Here is a 7,317-nt window from a genome sequence, read left to right as displayed (position 1 = left end):
GGTAGTTTGCACGTTTCACATGGGGGGCGTTCACCATGATGCTAACTGCACCGACAGCTTTAAGTGTGGCACCAGGGTGCATTCACGTGCTACACAGTGACACAATAACTATTCCTTCTTTTTTAATTTCCTTGATGTCAACAGGAAGTAATGAGCTGCGTTTCAATCTAGACCTTACACTCTACTCCCTACCCTCAATTCAGAACACCCTGCAAATGTCACCAATGTAAACATCACTTCCTCTGTGCGTTACCCTGGTAACGTAAACACCTTGAAGAGTGGTTGCTACGGTGAAAGTTTTATATTACTGTAATAAAATATTGAATGTACTGAAACAAAAATGGATTCCATTACAAAGCTCATTGTATTGAAATGTGTGTAACTTGTAAATTGTAATTTGATCATTTTACAAATTATGCATTGTATGCATGAAGATTTACAGATTATTATGTAATATAATGTCGATTAATTACAGATTTTTATTATGTCATATTTATTTTATGTCGTCCTTGATAATTATGGCTAGTAATATTACTTACATTGACATTACTGACAGATATGTAAACTATGTAAAAATATTAAATTAAGTATTAAATTTAATTAAATATTTTTGTTATGTATTAGAAAATATTTTGTTTAATTAACATATTAAACTGGGCTAAAAGACATGATGTATAAACAGAAGTATGGATGTAAACATTAATAGACACACACATGATTAGAAAAGCTGATGAAAATGACTGTGAGGACAGTCTTCATTCCTGGGTTTTGTGAAAAACATCCAGTGCATGCTGGGAGATATCCATGGCGAGACACGGGTGAGTGAAATATTAATGAGGCGTAACATTTTTGCAGTGAGGAAATTTTTTTTTCTCTCCTCATCCTGCTCGTACCGTCAGCAGGTATGTTGTCACCTCCCGAAACACACATGACGAAGCCATTCAAACTCACAAAGCACTTCTTGCTGGTCCAGACAGGGTTGCTACGTGTGTCTCTGTGTGTGTGTGTGTGTGTGTGTGTGTGTGTGTGTGTGTGTGTGTGTGTGTGTGTGTGAGTGTGGAGGCCATTTGCAAGTAGGGAAATGAACACGTTGTGGCACTCAGAGGGCAGCTGCAGCCTTTCAGTGTGCGAGATGCGTGATGCACCCTGAGCTGGCAGCAGAGGTGGGGAGAATGAAGAGTGTTGTGAATGTGAAAGGTAAAGCGAAGAGTTTCAGAGCATGTGTGTGTGTGTGTGTGTGTGTGTGTGTGTGTGTGTGTGTGTGTGAGTGAGTGAGGTAAAGTAGTCTATAGTCGCTGACCCATCGTCCATTTTGGGATGTGAAAAAAAACCTTGGATGAATCACCTAACCCTGCAGCATCATCCTCTGTTCTCCTTCAGACAGACAGATGGTGTCATGCAGGTCATCTGCCCAGATTATGGGAAAGTCTTCAAATCATTAAATATGTATGTAGCATGTTACAAGTTTTACATTTTAGCATTTTCTGTTGATTTTTTTTTTAACTGATCTAATAAAGACATTAAGATCTTCATTTCATGAGTTTGTGCAAGCGTCTGTTCCATGGAGAACACAGGCTCTCCCCAGCTACCATAGTTAGGTGAAGGAAAGGATAGGTGAAGTGTTTGCTAGTTGTAAACTTACTGTTTGGTTCTTCAAACCTGAAGTCAGAATCTGGCAGCTGTTAGGGCTTCGACACATCAGGGCGACCTTAAAGAACAAGCACCAACAGATGCTTACTGATCACATACCTTGCATCGTCTCACATTGTTTCTTTCACTTTACACTGGGAGACATTTCAAAGTCTACAGCTGACAACCACATGACTGTTGACATGTACACATTCTGCACCTGAGAGTGAGAGAATAACTCTTCGGCATCTGTTTTAAACGTCAATGAATGCTGCTGACACTGTAAACTGTAGCTGTGATGTCTGCAGCCCACGGCTCCCACTTGTGGAAGGAGAAAGGCAGGGGAGGCTAAAAATAAGATAAAACTGCACTGCATAGGTGAAATCACAGATTTACAGCATCTTCAATAACTGCCTTCTGCTGAAACAGTGTATCAAAAAATTCTGTATTCAAAACACTGTATTCAAACAAGTTTCCAGCCAATGGCTGACCCTCACTGATTTAGCCACCAAATACAACATTTCAGGTGTTAATACATGCCTCCGTAGCTGCCTTGTCCTCCTAATTCCTCCTTTCTGTCTGGGAATTTCCTGTTTAAACAGAGTTTTGCTTGCACAGTAGCTGTGTCTTAGCACGGATATTAGTTGTTCTGGGTCCTGGAAGGTCAAACAGCCATGTCAGAGAGACACAGCAGACAGAATAAACAAGCCATTGTTTGTGCATTTATTCTGGACAGTAGCTCAGAGAATTTTCAGGATATTATTGTGTGAAAACACCTTTTGACTCCAGTTTCGGTGATGCTTTTGCCTCACTTTAAAAGGTGGGTCCATTATTTTCTGTATTTTTTTTCGTTGAGGTTTTTATATCATTCTGTAGATTCCCAGAAGTCTTCCTCCTGTTTACCTCGGTTTCCCAAGGTTGAAGGTACAGTTAGCGACTCTGGAGAAAGACAGTTGATTTTTGAGTCTAGCTGTTGAGCTGGCCAACCCAAGCATTGGTATCTGACAATCTGGGAGTGAGACTCAACAATCAACTGTCTCTCTCCAGAGTCATTAACAGCACCAGCATCAGAGCTCTAATCTATGTCACTGCTTTTGCTGCTGGCTGACAGGGAGTTTCCATTTGAAAAACCTGCAAAAGAACACAAAAAGAGTCGCCCTTCAATACTAAATACATTTTATTCTTCAGTCTTTGTTTTTCCCCATCTTTTCCGTCGTTTTTTTCCCTGAACAATTCCTGTTTGGGCCCATGCTGATGGATACAAATGCACATGGTGGAGCAGATATAAATGGGGAAAGTGGTGAGGGGCGTGGATGGAGAAATGAGATTGATGTTTGAGAGAAAGACCAGATCCACTGAAGAAAGAAAGAGAGAAAAAAGGGGCCGGAAGAGAGACAAAGAGAAAGAGCAAGGGAAGGAGAAAGAAGAGAGAGAAGGAGGACAAGGCCCACCACACTCAGCTACAGGAAAGACTGCAATTAATAATTTACATCATCTGTCACTATGCGCTCCACTGGACCACTCAACAAACAGCACCCGTAATTTAAGGCAAAAACACACACACTTGCAAGGACACTGCACACACACACACACACACACACACACACAAAGAAATGCATGCGTGCAAGGAGCTGCATTAACACACACATGCACAAACAAACGTGGTCACATGCAAGTGGCTGCACACACTCACTCGCACACAAACACACACATGCAACGCTACAACTCACCAGTACACTCTCTGCTCGACTCCCTGCTAAAAGCAAACCAGCAGAGATCAAACGGCAGCGGCGCGGCCCTCTCTCCTCTTTTCAAATCCGTTGTTTCATATCCCGAACCCCGGACCTCTGTCTCTCTGAGCCTCCGCTCCGGGAAGCGTGCCTCTCACAGTCCTGCCTTTTGTCTCTGCGGCAGCCATGTTAAATTTATGCAGTGTATGTCACTGCTAGCTAGCACCCGACGGTAAATATTTGATACATTTCCCATCCCTCGGAGAAATTCCCCTAAGCATACGATTAGACCTGTTGGGGGCAGACCTACAGCGATAGCAGCCATGTTAAATTTACAACGTTTGTTTTGGAGAGTAAAAATACAGCAAATACCCATGTGGAAAGTCATAATTGAGCTGTTGTGTCTACACTCGGTCGTCTCCTTCAAACTCAGATATTCATTACTTACTGTAAATTCAGCCTGATAATCCTAGAGCGACACAGATGCTATCAAAGACAACAAGGGCATGACCTATGGAGCAAGTTGGACAGACGACTAAATATGAACACATATGGAACACAATTATTCATAAACTTCTCCTCAAGGTTTTCTGAGACCTTAATATTTAAACATAAAAGGTTTGGCTGACACTTTTAAAGCTGCACTAAACAACGTAGATCAAATGACAAACACAGAGGAATACTTCTTCTAAAAGTATGACACCCTCTCACATTTAAAAACAATGTACCTCACGGAAGAACCACTCGTACGAACAGATTTGTTCTTAAGTGGCGTGACTTAGGAGAACTTGTCGCATTAAACAATTTTCTCGTATTTCGAATTTTCAAAGTTGCCAGACGTGTCGTAGGAGTCGTGTACAATCAGTTTGCTGTTTTTCACTAATGACTGTATACACACACTTCATAATTATGTCACATTATCCTGTTTGACTACAGTTCAAATTATTGGCTGTGTATATGAAGTCTTATTCTGTCTTTGATCTCTTTGCAGTCATCTTTCACCCCATGCTGTGGTGAGACTTTTTGCCATCTTCATATTGAGTTGGTTGCTGTTAAAATGACTTTTCACACGATAACACAAACTTCAATTGCAGAGTTTTGTTTTTGTGTTTCTGACTTTTTTTGTTCTGTAGTTTTCTGCATTTAAGTCCCACCACACACCTTCAACCTGACAAGTGGTTTAATCAGCCAGAGTGATTAAAAACACTTGTGTGACTCTGAATGTTTGATCACCAAACGTCTAGCCTTGGGCTAGTTCAGGCAGGCAGGAAGGTTGTCTTATAGACACATATTTAATTTGTCTTCAATCATATATGCTCTGTAGCATATTTGGTATTTAGTTGTTTGTAAAAAACTGAATGTTTGGATGCATTTTTGCTGATCAAATGTCTCAGAGTCTGCTAGAAGGTTTAACATATCAGTAAAAGTTTGTTTCAAGCTTACACGTTTTTCATGAGCTTCACCTGAACAGAGCTACACCATAATAAAAACCAGTATTATCATTCCAATGAATGGTTTAAACCTGAACATGAATTTTAGAACGGTAGTCCAGAAACAACCATGGAAGACAAAGGTGCATGAAAAGATTTCCCATGCTGCTTATTCCCACACACTGTCTAAAGATTTGTAGCACCTCTAACATTTTATTGACAAAAAGACAAAGACAAAACTTCCTCATTTACTCCTTTTTTTTAAAAAAGTTCTTTTAATCCCAGGTAGGTAATCCTACCTGCAATGTTTGGACAATATTTGTGATTCATCATTTGTCGCCAGTGTTTTTCCAGGAACTGTCCCTCAAGACTTTCACACAAACAAGGTGTCCCTCTGCATCTTTTGTGAATCTCCAGTGAAAAAAACAACAACATTGCAGTGACCACTTTGAAATGCAAAAACTTCCACACAAAGAATTGCAGAAAATCCTGCGTATTTCAATGGTCTAGCCACGGTGTGTGTGTAGAAAATGTAGTAAACAGCAGCAATGCCGGATTGTGTTTGTGTAAGGGACAGCAGTATGATAACATAGAAACAATACCACAATTAACAGCAACATTGATCTTAAATCCTTTTGTAAAATACATTATTGGATTTTTTTTTTTATTATTAGACACATTTCTGTGTGCGTGTGGGTCTCACCAGTACCCGTGACTGCTTCTCCAAACTGGAGGCGTGTCGACTGCCATCCACTGTAGTTAAAACACTGACTATTGATAAGTACCTCATAAAACCCCACTTTAAATAATCCCAGCTATCCCTTTAAATAGCTGTAGTGCAAAGGTGAGTACTTCACACACAGAAACAAAACCAAACCCATAAAATACTCATTCTGACTGTCCATTTGGGAAACTTCACTTCAGCCATGATGACACCTGCTATTGTGGCAATGACATCATACGTAAATGACATCATGTGTGCTGAAAGCAGCATGTTGCTAAAAGAAGGATAATGGTGTCAGAAGCTGAGAAGTGACTTCATAGGCTGCCGTCATACTCTGAATAGTTTATGAACAGCTGAGTGGAAAGAGTCAAACTGTCTGTCCACTGGATTTTACAGCAGGTAGGAAGTGTGTGGAAGAGACTTCTGGAAAACAAACTCAACAAAAAGTAAATACAGTGTAAATGTGTTGTAATGGGCACACAAAGCAAGACAGATATAAACAATTTTATCCTGTAAAATATTTTTCAGAGATTTAAAAAGATAATTTCTTGAATGTTCATTCCAAAAAATCCAAAGTAGAGCAGCCTGACAGACTTTTTGCCATCCAACTTCCACATGAAGGGCTGTGTGGCCTTCATATGTCATTAGAATATTCCGAAATTTAAATACATATTTGAATTTTGAAAAGGCTGTTAGGAGCGATCGCATATGGAGACAAGGTCAGTGACACACACAAACCCGAACAGAAAACATTTCAATTTCACACTTCATCTGTCGGAAAAATATCTGTGACTATCGCCTACCAACACACACACACACACACACACACACACACACACACACACACACACACACACACAGAAAAACGTTGTCAGTCACTCACCATTGCACCGCTTTCCAGATTATTTCGAATGGGATGAGGTGATACAACACCTGAGCCAAAACTTTGCCTTCGAAAACAGTTTCAAGGGGAATGCCACTTGGAGGAATTCCTCGCCTTTATCTTTATCTCAAGTTGAATATCTTGGGATGGTCAGTTTGTTTGAGTTCCTTCTCTGGCGACCTCTGAGCCACCTTCCGAGGGGGGGTAGCCCGGTCACTGAATTTGGACTTAAGCAGCTTTCTGGCAAAGCCAAGACACAGTTGAGTGCATCTCTCTGCTAGAATACACAAACCAAGAGTGGAGAGAGCACTTAGACTACCATGTGACTAGCATGTGGTCTACCTTGTCGACTTTCCCATTTAAATTAGCCTGGATGGCGACCCTCAGGACTGTTTCACAAACTTCCTGTATGTTCTGGTCAATCAAGAGAGTCGAGGGCTGGTGTGTGTTTGACTAATTTGCAAATGTTCATGTTCATCTGTCAGTAATCATATAGAACCCAAAAGCATGACTGAGAGCATGTCACAAAGTGGCAGCCGCCTGGTTGCAATCTGGTGCAGCCAATCAGCATCCTAGGAGGGACAACTGGCAGCTACGGGCGTGGTCACGACAGTCGCTAAACATCCACGGAAGCGACTCGTCTCTAACAAAGAATGGTGGCTCCTGAAGTGGTTAGCGTAGATACTGCCGTAGCGTCAGTTATATCAGGAGTGGAGAGTATTTCTTCATTGAAAGAAGATCACAGAGCAGCACTAAAGGCTTTTCTACGTGGAAAAGATGTTTTCACTCTTCTCCCGACAAGAGATTGATCTGATTGGTTGAAGTTATCCCGTGTTAGATGTGATACCCGTCAAGGGTTTGTTTAAAGTGCCTGCCATTTTCCAGAAGCATTTCTAAGAACAACTTTCCACAAGAAACCAT

The sequence above is a fragment of the Lutjanus erythropterus genome, chromosome 11 (assembly GCF_056507025.1).
Source record: "Lutjanus erythropterus isolate fLutEry1 chromosome 11, fLutEry1.hap2, whole genome shotgun sequence".
Classification (NCBI taxonomy): Eukaryota; Metazoa; Chordata; class Actinopteri; order Lutjaniformes; family Lutjanidae; genus Lutjanus; species Lutjanus erythropterus.
The sequence above is the reverse complement of the archived record's forward strand: the minus strand, read 5'-3'. Positions refer to the sequence as shown.